Source organism: Balaenoptera borealis (assembly GCF_965194805.1).
Source record: "Balaenoptera borealis genome assembly, chromosome: 5".
Classification (NCBI taxonomy): domain Eukaryota; kingdom Metazoa; phylum Chordata; class Mammalia; order Artiodactyla; family Balaenopteridae; genus Balaenoptera; species Balaenoptera borealis.
The window spans coordinates 14206827-14219670 of record NC_138862.1 but is presented as its reverse complement, the minus strand read 5'-3'; the positions used below and the strand labels follow the sequence as shown (position 1 = coordinate 14219670).

General features: G+C 37.3%; 1 protein-coding gene across 1 annotated transcript in view; it reads right to left on the bottom strand.

Moving 5' to 3' along the window:
• Positions 1 to 12844, bottom strand: part of KRTAP11-1 (keratin associated protein 11-1) — a 43895-nt gene that overhangs the window by 17835 nt on the left and 13216 nt on the right. Inside the window, exon 1 of the mRNA XM_082393683.1 lies at positions 1 to 12844. This exon is cut by the window's left edge and continues 17835 nt beyond it; it is cut by the window's right edge and continues 13216 nt beyond it. The gene's annotated coding sequence lies outside the window, so the exon portion shown is untranslated.

The window sequence follows — 12844 nt, the reverse complement described above, 5'->3', positions numbered from 1 at the left end:
CCATCTACCTCATCACAAATAACTCAATTTCATTTCTTTTTATGGCTGAGTAATATTCCATTGTATATATGTGCCACATCTTTATGCATTCATCTGTCGATGGACATTTAGGCAAACAATCCAATTAAAAAATGGGCGGAAGACCTAAATAGACATTTCACCAAAGACATACAGATGGCCAAGAGGCATGTGAAAATATACTCAACATCACTAATTATTAGAGAAATGCAAATCAAAACTACAATGGGGTATCACTTCACACCGGTGAGAATGGCCATTATCAAAAAATCTAGAAACAATAAATGCTGGAAAGGGTGTGGTGAAAAGGGAACACTCCTGCACTATTGGTGGGAATGTAAATTGATACAACCACTATGGAGACCCATTTCTTCTTGAATTCAATGTTTCAGAAGAAGACTCTGAGAATGAGATCATTCAAAACACCACAGTCCTTTTGTTACATCTCCAGAGTACATGGACCATATCTTCTTTCTCATCAATTTCACCCCTTTATCCTCTTCACCTGAATTTTGGAAAAGCATCTCAAATTTGTCTTCCACATTATGATTCCTTGCATCATAGAAAAAGCTTTTCCATTTTAATCCTTGTAATGCAAATTTTAGTCCTTCTCATGCAGATTTTAAATGGGTTATTACATTTTAGTTCCCTTTCTTCTTTTTCTACCTCATCCAACTCACGTTGAATTTCTATGCTCTCTGTCTCCTAACTAACTCCCTTTTTAACCTCTGTCTCTTATTTTATTATCTCTTGTTCTGCTTCATATTTTCTAGAGTTTTATTGAAAGCACAAAGAGCCTATTCTAAATTTGTTCTCTTTCCTATGGAAATTACTTGTTTTAGAAATAAAACTTCTGGGCTTCCCTGGTGGTGCAGTGGTTAAGAATCTGCCTGCCAATGCAGGGGACACAGGTTCGAGCTCTGGTCCGGGAAGATCCCACATGCTGCAGACAACTAAACCCGTGCGCCACAACTACTGAGCCTGTGCTCTAGACCCCTTGAGCCACAACTACTGAAGCCCACACGCCTAGAGCCCATGCTCTTCAACAAGAGAAGCCACCGCAATGAGAAGCCTGCGCACCAAAACAAAGAGTAGCCCCCGCTTGCCACAACTAGAGAAAATCCCACGCGCAGCAAAAAAGACCCAACGCAGCCAAAAATAAATAAATAAAATAAATAAATTTTTAAAAAGAAATGAAACTTCGTCGCCATCCTTTTCCTTTCAGGACTTAGGACATTTGATTTGGTACCACACTGAGCTGTTCTGATGTGGTACATCCATATTTAATGAGGATGGCTTATGCTCTTTGGATCCCCCTCACTGACTTTTACATTTCTCTTAAAATGTTCTTTGTAGACTTTAAACAGCAAGGTTACTTTCTATAACTTACATGTGTAGCTGGCTGTTCCAGAGGCTGAGGAAATGGAGGAGGAACTCCTTCTGGTGGTCCACTCTACTAAAGATCAGCTTTGGGTCTTTTATTCTCTTTGGTTCACCCGTAATGCCAAGTTCATAGAAGATCTGCTTCCCCAGGCTGCTGCTTACCACATCAAATAGAAAACTCAATGTGTCTGGAAGAAATCTCACCTGACAGGCAGTTTTCTTCTTTATGTGAATCTTGCGTGAACTCTAAAGTCTCCTAATACAGTGCTTTCATCTGCTACGGATCCACATCCCTGAACGGGCATCAAGTGGATGTCCTGGACTTTCTCCAAAATTCACCATAGGCTGCAGGGCTCACCCTCCAGACTAGCCACCAGAGGAGCATTTCTGAAAGTATCAGTCAGCCCTGTATCCTCCTTGCCTTGCTTCATTTTGGAAAAATCTGCATTAAATATAAAAGATATTATTCAATGTTCCCAACTTTTTAGTGGCCCCTTTCCATAATTTGCAATGGTGATGTCTGCTTCCTGATATTTTTAAAATTTTTTTCAGTTATTGCTAAGGCAATTTGAGATAGAAGTGGTGTGTTATACAAATTAACACAGCCATTATTATCTGAAGGTCATAATATAAATATTTTTAAATTAACGAATGAGCTAGAAATTCCAAAATTTTCCAAGTAGGTCAGCCTTGAGGAAAGAAAAGCAGTGAGAGAGAGATAAAGAGAACACCTTTAGGAATCTCAGTCTTGGTGAGTCTCCAATCTCACATTCGTCATTTGGGTGAACTATCTCATTCAGTCTGCTTTTAGCTCAATTTTCAGGTGAGTCACCTCAAAACTTCAAGCTGCAAAATGGCCCAGTTGCAGCAGGGAGCAATGACGCGTCCCAGAATCTTGTGAAATAACATGATTTGTGAGCAGAATCACCCAAACAATTTTTCTCAGGGTTATTTTTTGCTTTTCCTTTCTCCCTGATAACGTTAACTCAGATGAGTACATGGAGCTTTACAGTGCTAATCTAGAAAAATGAGAAAGGTAATATTATTATTAAATAAGAATCTACTTACAGAAATACATTTGCACTGGGTTCCATATTACACTGTAAAAACATCAGGATGGAATTATACATCATTCTTAAAGTCAGAAATCTCAAAATGTATGTAATCTGAGGCTCCGCATAATTCACTGAACAAGATGAAATAATTATTTAGCAACTAGAAAGACATGATCTACACATTTCAAATGCTTCTTAGGGTGAGAAATATTCCCTGGTGGTTTTCTCTTCCCATTAAGTGAGGATGTATCTGACCAGTTGATGAAAAATAGAGCATGTAGAACACAAAGAAAGAACAACCACTCTCAATTTCTACCTGCCCCTGGGCTGATGAGGGAACCTGTATCGGAGTAGAGGGACCTGCTGCCACCCAGCTATAGCTTTGGTGATGATTCCTTCATCACCTGACTTTACACTTGCTTTCCCCCAAACTCAGGACTCAGCTGCAATTGAGAAGGGGCAAATCAAACTCCTCTGCCTTGTATTCCTGTACTTCCAAGTGATCAAGTTTCAAATGTGTTGAAGGTTCCTACTCACCAGCTCTGACCATCAAATAAGCAAAATGAATGAGTTTGGGAAGTGCTTCATTGCCAATTTAGCCAAAAATATAGACATTAACTATATCACCTTGAGTTATCTACAGTAATGGTATGTAACAAACCACTCAAACCCAGTAATAATAAGCACTTATTTTGCTTAGGAGTTTGTGTTGTTGGTTCAGGTTGGGTTCAGCTGAGAAAGTTTGGCCTCAGCTGGGTGTACTCTCAAGTTTGGGAGTAGATGGTTGTTGGCTGATCTAGGATGGCCTCAGCTGGGATGTCTGGAACAACTCGACTCTGCTCTATACATCTCATATTACAGCGGGCCAGCCAGGCATCTTCTCAGGGTGATCACAGAGGAGCAAGAGAACAAGCAAAAACATGCAAGCACTTAACCTCTGCTTGGGGGGGTCACATTTGTTAACATGCTGTTGTCCAAGGCAAATCACATGCTGAGCCCAGAGCATAAGGGTGGAATAGAACAAACACTCAACCCAGAGCAAAGCAAAGGGAGTGGGTACAGGGAGGGATGTGGAATGGAAAACAACCATTAATGCATTCACTCCACTGGACTCCTTTAATGCCAGTTTGTCTACTGTTTGAACCAAGGGAATCCTGAGTAGGCTGGTTACTTTATAACATGCCTAATCCTTCGTTTAGGGCCCCCAAATCTAGAACTACTCACTCAAATAAGAGTATCTAGGCAACTAACCTCAAAACAGTTGAAATTGAGTCACTGAATAATTATGATTATAAACAGATGAAATTTAATTACTAATATGTAAACAAAATTGGCTCATATCTCAGTAACACATGAAACTATGGTAAGTCCATCTTTGTTCTAATGTGCAATGCAATGCAATATTTTTCACAATGCAAGACAATACAAGATTATTCTCTAACAAAACAGCACATCCTGGAGAATGGTTAAAATCATGATTGTGCCTTAAGGCAGACATATACAAGCTAGATGTAAGTAAAGAAATGAGATTCCCTAAAATTACAATATAAAATCAATCCTTAGAAGTGCAGTACAAAAATCATCAGTGTTCTAAATAATAGTGTGCAAAAATAAATTGGAAATCAAAGATATATTTCCTCAAATTAGTCATTAGAAATGTATCACCCATTCATTTAAGATAAGGGCATCAAGAATTCTCATTATTATATCTGCACTGAGTGCTTTTGAAGGAAATTCTAACCCTACCTTCAAGATGCTTGACGTTTGAAGCAGAACACTTAGCTCTAGGTGCTTTGTTGTTGCGTAGATTTGTTTGAGATCAAACTTTGGAAAGTTGAATATGAATTAAATATTAAGTGAATTTTTGAGTTATAAGTTAGAGTGAATTTCCCACTTCCACCTGCTGAAATGGGAACCCCAAATTGCTTGAGATGGCTTCAGTGTTTTTTAAGTAGAAAATAATGGAATAAAACAAATTCTTAACATTAATGTTCTTGCAATAAATTCAGTAGTAACTTTTCTTGATCATTGGCATAATTCTTAATCTAATCATCTGATTTGGACGTTTGGTCGGATGAAATTCTGGCTGGTAGGACCACAACTCATAGAGATAGCTAAAATGAAAATTGATTAGATTTGTATATCTCTTAATATTTCTTTCCTCTATGATCCAAAAAGTAAAGTCATGATAATGATAGTCACTTCCAACCAAAAGGACTTTGAATAAAATAGTTCTTCTATCAAGGCAGCAGAATTATACCCCATTCCTGGCCTTAGCCTTTTCTGGCTAGTTATCTGTGCAGTTTCTCTTCTTTTTCTTAATCCACTTTTTTTTTTTTTTTTTTTTTTTGTATCTCTGAGCCAGAATAGAACTCTTTCTGTAAGAAACTGCTGCACTACCAATTTTAACTCTCATTTTATTTTATTTTTTGAGACTTAAATATGGAAGCAGATCACATAATATGGTGTGATAAGAGTCCTAACAGCAGTAGGCACCCTTTCATCCAATTTCTCTTGTTATCAGCACATGGGTTGTTTTAGACATTCGGTTCGGCTGAGGTGCTTTCAGGGGCCATAGGGGCAAAGTCTCCTCATCCACAGAGAATCTTATGCAACACTAGGAGCATAAAGTCTTTTCAGCAATCCTCAAAGGGAAAATGGAAAAATTCAACCAAGTATCTTTCTTTTGTATAGCTGAGACATCCCCTGCCTTCCCTCGATTTACAGTCCCAGCAGTCATATGGAATGAACAAAATTACAAAAGTAGCGTTTTATAAGAGAAGGTCTATTTCTTCCAAAACCTAATATTAGTGCATTTTGAAGAGGCATTCAAATAAAGATAAGGAACCAACACCATTAGAATTTTATGGAAAAGTATCAGGAAATAAAAAGACATATTTATGTCTTCCGATTCTTGAATAAAAAAAAGATTCAACTAATAGCTAAAATGTACCAGAATAATGAAAATAGAAAATTTTATTCTCTGACCTTTGCTTCCACTGCCAAACACCAGTGAAAGTGATTTGTTAACTGTTGTTTCTACATCTTGCCAAGGCTTCTCTATATTAACCTGTCTCAGTAATGCTGCTGAAATTGCTCTCTTGAAGATCACCATGACTGCTTTACATTTTTTCCTTATTTTATTATAAAGTATAGCACACAAACAGAAAAATGCATGAAACAAAAACAAGCATCAATAATTTATCACAAAGAAAACACTTGTGTACCACTTTCCAGAGCCGGAAATTGAACATTGCCAACAACCCAGAAGCATTCCCTCTTGCTTCTTCTCAATCACGAAGTCTCCCCTCTCCCCAAAGATGCTCTTTATCCTTATGCCTAACACTGGAGTTTAGTTTTCCCTGTTTTTCAGGTTTTTATCAATGGAATCATGTTTCTGCCTTATTACGGAATTGTGTCTGACTTACATCATTCAACATTCTGATGGTGAGATTCACCCATGCCACTGCATGCAACCTCAGTTCATTTATTTTTGTTGTACAGCTGTTTGCTTTGTATGACTGACTATTCCACAATTTTATTTACCCATATTACTATTGATGTATGTTTATGTTGTTTCCAATTTTAACTATAACAAATATTGTTGTTGTGAGCATTCTTATTTTTTTTTCTTTTCCATTATAGTTTATTACAAGATACTGAACGTAGTTCCCTGTGCTATACAGTAGGACCTTGTTGTTTATCTATTTTATATATAATAATGTGTATATGTTAATCCCAAACTCTAATTTATCCCTCCCCACCCCTTTCCCCTTTGGTAACCATAAGTTTGTTTTCTATGTCTGTGAGCCTGTTTCTGTTTTGTAAATAAGTTGCTATAAACATTCTTATAGTCTCTTAATGCACACATGCACACACGTCTGTTGGATAACTAGAAGTAAAATTTCAAGAGCATGGAGTATACATATATTAACACTAATAGATAATCAGCAATTGTACTAATGTCTACTTTCACCAGCAGTAGATGAAACTTCTTTTTTGTTCCAGGGCCTCTCCAATATTTGGTATTGTCAGTCACTGTAGCTTTAGCCACTTTGGTGTACACATTATATCTCACTGTATGCTTAATTTGCAATTTCCTGATAAATAATAAAGCAAAGCACTTTTTTGTATATTTTTATTGGCCATTGGATATCTTCTTTCATAAAATGCCTGTTCAACCCTCTTGATTTTTTTCTATTAAGTCGTGTTTTCTTTATTGATTTCTGATGGTTCTTTATATAATTTAATACAAGCTTTTTGTCAGTTACTTGTTAGGCAAATATCTTCTGCCACTCTTTTTTCTTGTTGTTTTTTTTCTTAATTTTTAAAAAAATTTTATTTGTTTATTTATTTTTGGCTGCACTGGGTCTTCGTTGCTGCACATGGGCTTTCTCTAGTTGCAGCAAGCGGGGGCTGCTCTTCGTTGCAGTGCACGGGCTTCTCATTGCGGTGGCTTCTCTTGTTGCAGAGCTCGGACTCTAGGTGTGCGGTCTTCAGTATTTGTGGCACATGGCCTCAGTAGTTGTGACTCACAGGCTCTAGAGCACAGGCTCAGTAGTTGTGGCACACAGGCTTAGTTGCTCCGCAGCATGTGGGATCTTCCCGGACCAGGGCTCGAACCCGTGTCCTCTGCATTGGCAGGCGGATTCTTAACACTGAGCCACCAGGGAAGTCCGCCACTCTTGCTTTTTTAGTTTCTCCGTGAAATATCTTAATTTTGATATCACTATAGTCTTTCCTTTCCTGGAGTCTCAAGTAAATGAAATAATAGATTGTGTAGTCAGTTGTGTTGACTTCTTTCACTTAACATAATATTTTTGAGATCTATTCATGTTGCATGCATTAACATTAATATTTTACTGCTTTTTATTTCTAAATAATATTCCATAGTACAGAAATACCACAATTTGTTTATTGTTTGTTTATGCATTCACCACTTGATGGCCATTTGGGTGTTTTCCACTTTTAAGCATCTATGAACAGTACTGCTCTATACATTTGTGACATAAAATGTGCACAAATGTTCCCTTTCTCTTGGTTAAATAACTAGTAGTGGGATTTCTGGGTCATATGTTAAGTGAATATTTCACTTTATAAGATATTGCCATATTGTTTTCCAAAGTAGTTGTGACAGTTTTGCATTCCCACTAACAACATTATCCCACATTCTCCCCAACCCTTGGTATTATCAGTTGTTTTAACTTCAGTCATTCTAATAATGTGTGATAATATCTCATTTGGTGTTTCATATTGTATTTCCCTGATAACCAAGGATGTTATGCCTTTTTTTCATGTACTTATTGGCTCTTTTCATTTGTGAAGTATCTGTTCAAATCTTTGTACACTTTTAAATTAGACTGCTTTCTAACTATTGGATTGTAAGATACACACTCTTTGTCAGATACATGTTTTGGAAATATTTATGCTGTTGACTTTTAAATTTCTTTTGATATAATATGTATATTTAAGGATCTATATTAACCTTTAGACACAGCTTTAGCTGAATCCCACAATATTTTATAAGTAGTATTTTTACTTCATTCACCTCAAAATATCTATTATTTTCCATTATGAAATCTTCTTTGACCCATAGGTCAACTGGAGTGTATTCATTTCCAAAAGTTAAGATTTTCCAGTTAACATTTTGTTATAGATTCATAGCTTAATTTTTCTGTATTCAGTGAAATTTTCCACATAATTTTAATCTTTTGAAATTTGTTGAAATTTGCTTTATGGCCTTGCATATGATCAATTTATGTAAATGTTTCATGTGTGCTTAAAAATAATGTATATTTTGTAGTTGTTGGCTATAGTTTCTATATCTCTAATTAGGTAGTATTCATGTTTTTCATGATCTTATATTTCTTTACTGGTTTTCTTGTCTGCTTGCTCAAATATTTTTTTTTGAGAGAGGCATTTTACAATTTTCTGTTAAGATTTGGAATTTTTCCAGTTTGGGTAATTGAATATTTATTGTTTTGAACACTCCATCTTTATTCTTTATCTTGTTTTTGCCCACAAATGCATATTGCCTGGTATGTAATCGAGTATGTATGCAAGCTTTCTTTTTGTTAGAGTTTGCATGATATGCCTTCTCTCATCTTTTTTTCACTTTTAATCTTATACTTTTGATGCATCTCTTATAAGCTACATATAATTAACTTTTTTAACACATTTGACAAACTTTGTGTTCTAAATGGAGCATTAGTTCATTTACAGTTCCTATAATAAGTGACATATTTGGGTTTATATCTACTATCATACTCAGCCCCTTCTATTTGTCTCATTAATTCTTCATTTTTTTTCTTCATTTTTTGGATAAAGTATTTTTATATTCCATTATTTTTCTCACTGTTGTCTTCATAGTAATATCTGCCTTTACAATTCTTTTGGCAGCTTCCTTAAAGGTGACAATACTCATCCTCCAGCTCTCAAGGTCTAATGTTACTTGGCACTTTTTCTCTTTTCCAGATCAGTGCAGAGAACTTGGAAGATTTTAACTTCACTCATTCCCCTCCCACTTGTATGAGATGGTCCTATTTTCTCATGGGGCTCTACTATTATTTTTAACATAGTCATTATTCATTTAAATCTGTTCATCTGTTCCTCATTTTCATTGTACTTTATTTCTTCCTGTAGCTCAACTTTTGAGCTTGAATAATGTTCCTTCTGTCTTTGGTGTAGATTACAAGTGATAAATTCTCCTAGTTTTACTTATCTGAAAATGCTGTTTATCTATTTTTGGAAGGTATTTTCACTGAGGATAGAATTCTCCGCAGCAGTTATTTACTATGAATGCTTTAAAGTTAACATTTCATTACCTTCTAGCTTTCATTGTTTCTCTTCTAAAGTCAGCTTGTCACTCTAATAGTTGTTCCCTTGAAAGTAGTTTGCCTTTTTCTCCTCTGGATGCTTTTAATATTTTTTCTTTGTTTTTGGTTTTCAGATGTTATATTTTGACAAGACTACATTGGTTTGTTTGTTATTCTCCTGCTTGGGGTCCATAAAGATGATTGACTATGTGACAATATGTTTTGCTAACTTTAGAAAATTCTCAGATTCGCTCCCTATCACACACTGCTTCTGGCCCATTATCTCTCTTCAGTGCCCCAGGAGCTCCAAATCATTTTTTTCACAGTGTTATTTACACTCTGTATTTCCTAATTTTAACTTTCCATACTACACTTTGTGTTTTGCAGTGGTAAATTTTTTATGTGATTTATTTCCATATGGAATTGCTTGTAATTCAATTTTAGGAATTGAGAAAATTCAGAGTGTGACTTCAGTCCCTTCAAGGACTGGCTGACTTCCAATCCACCCCAGCTCCACGGGTTTAATCATTTGGGTTCTCAACCTAAAATAAGAAAAGTTACCCTGTCCCACCAGAAAGTCCTGGACTTTAATCTTCTTGTCCCTAGCTGCAGATTTTTTTTAAATTTCTGCCCAGTATCTCAACTTCTCAATGATCTCTTCCAGATTAAGCAGATGCCAAAAAAACAGCCGTAAATGCCAGGCTCACCTTTCTGAGTGAGTCAACCCAGTTGTTTCTCTAATGATTTTAAACAGATAAACCATTTTTTAAACATTTTGTTCATATTTTCTATTTGTTCTTAGTGGGAAGCTTAATCCAACTTACCCTGTTCATCATTACTGGAGAACAATAACTTATTTGTCTTAAAATTCAATATCCCGGGCTTCCCTGGTGGCGCAGTGGTTGAGAATCTGCCTGCCAATGCAGGGTACACGGGTTCAAGCCCTGGTCTGGGAAGATCCCACATGCCGCAGAGCAACTGGGCCCGTGAGCCACAATTACTGAGCCTGCGTGTCTGGAGCCTGTGCTCCACAAGAGAGGCCGCGATAGTGAGAGGCCCGCGCACCGCGATGAAGAGTGGCCCCCGCTTGCCACAACTAGAGAAAGCCCTCGCACAGAAATGAAGACCCAACACAGCCATAAATAAATAAAAATTAAATAAATAAATAAATAAAATTTAAAAAAAAATTCAATATCCCTTCTTGAATCATCACTCTCCTCTAACCCTCTGAAGCATTCAAATTTTTGCTTAATTTCTTATGATTTTCTTTGCACCTTCATCAAACTGTGCATTTCTAACTTATCTATATAACCCTTATATTTCTACACATACTCTATACTCCTTCCTCATTTATCTTCCAGGACTTTGTTTTCCCTTTATGCACATTCTTTTCTATATGTGTCTGTCAGGACAAATACCTCTTCAGTAAGTTTATCTATTCTTACAGCTGCAGCTAGCTGGATGATTTCACATCATCCTCTCCAGTCCTAAAATATCATTTATGCTTCTGTCTCATATTTTTAACTACATAGAGGACATCTCCATTTAGATGTCCAGTCTTCACGTCTCATTAAACATGGCTGTCACCTCCCTCCCAGCTAACTATTTTGAAAGGGTCTGGGATACCAGGAAGAAGAAAAAAAAGAGCAGAAAGAAATATACATACCAAGAGAGCCACATTCAACTATATGTTGATTTCATGAATTCAGAAAATAAATGTTAGAGAAGTAAAGATGATTCAAAGTTTTCTTGCCTGGAAGATATATAAAAGTACCTCCATTTGATATTAATTAGTTGACTGGGAAAAAGCTGTTTGGGGGAGATAGGTGCTATGCTTGTTTTCTTTTCACTCATCTCCCATTCCCATCCCACACCTTCACCACCACCTCCATTAGAAATATATTCTGAATAATGTTTTCATAGTATTCTTCCTAAAACACAATATTTCTCACATCACTCCAAATATTAGGAATCAAGAGTGTCATCTGTTATCTTCTGTGCCAACTCCAAGCACCTCTGCCTAATTTCCAAAGCTGTTTATAGTGTTTTTATTCTACCTAGCCATTGTTTCTCATAATGCAATCTCTGCTCCAATCAATAAACTTCTGCAAAATATTTAATTTTCCTTCCTACTTTCCAATTGTTCTTTATGCTGATCTCAAGCCTGAAAGGTTTTCTCTGCTTCCTTAAACTCTTATTAGTCTTAATAGTTCTTCAAGGTTCAATTCAAGCCCCACCTCTGCCACAAAGCCCTCTGAAACTATATCAGCTCATGCTGCTCCCAGCATTCTCTCAAAAACCTGTTCCATGGAGATAACATCAGCAAAATGCAGGCATAAGAATTTCTATTTCTTGTCCACCTCAAACACATCAAATTGAACAACTATTCCCATGACAGAAAATACCTTCACAAGAGCCAAGGATTCCAGGTGAGGGATTACAGCACCTGAGTGAAGCACAGAAATAAGAAAGGACTCATTGAGGAGGGTAGGAGGGATAGATTCACATGACCTCCATTACACCTCCCCCAAGACCGGACAGCCCAACATGAACAGAGAGAAGGAGAGTGAAAGGAACGTCACCCTTCACCTCAAACCCCAGAGCCTGCTGACCCCATCATCAGGCTTACTCCTGCAGCCCTGGGTGACTCCCTGCAGGCTCCCTCAAACCCAGACCAATCCCTGATATACCCCAGTGCCAGCTGGCTCCCATGGCCCCAAGCAGCTCCTGGGGCACCAGGCTCACAATCAGCCCCTGCAAACCTGCACTTCAGGTGGGCACCCACAAACCCAGGCTTCTGTCTGGGCCCAGGACCAGGCCAGCTACTGTGGAGTGAGGCTTTCGACTCATTCCAGCATCAGGCCCTCCCTGTGGCCCCAACCTCTAAGCCCACTCCCATGGCCTCAGGCTTCAGGCTGGTCCCAGTGGCCCCAATGTCTAGGATGGCTCCCTCAAAATGAGGTTCCCAGTCAGAAATGGACTGGCCCCCTACCCAGACTGCAAGACCACCCCAGGTGTCAACTGATCTTTGACAAAAGAGCAGAGACAGTATAATGAAGCAAAAATAGTCTCTTCAACAAACAGTGCTGGAACAACTGGACATCCATGTGCAAAAAAAATCTAAACATAAACCTGATACCTGACACCCTTCACAAAAATTATCTCAAAATGGATCACTGATCTCAATATAAACACAAAACTATAAGACTCCTAGAAGATAACATAGGAGAAAATCTTGATGACCTTGGCTATGACAATGACTTTTTAGATGTAGCATCATAGGCACAATTCATGAAAGGAGTGAAATTGATAAGTTGAACTCCATTAAAATTAAAAACTTCTGTTCTCTGAAAGACAACGTCAAGAGAATGAGAAAAGTGGGAGAGTCCCAAAAGATTCCAAAGACTGGGAGAAAATATTTGCAAAAGATACATCTGATAAAACACAGTTATCCTAAATATACAAAATACTTTTAAAACTCAATGAAAAGAAAATGAACTACCCAATTAAAACATGGGCAAAAGACCTGAGGAGACACCTCACCAAAGAAGATACACAGATGGCAAATAAGCA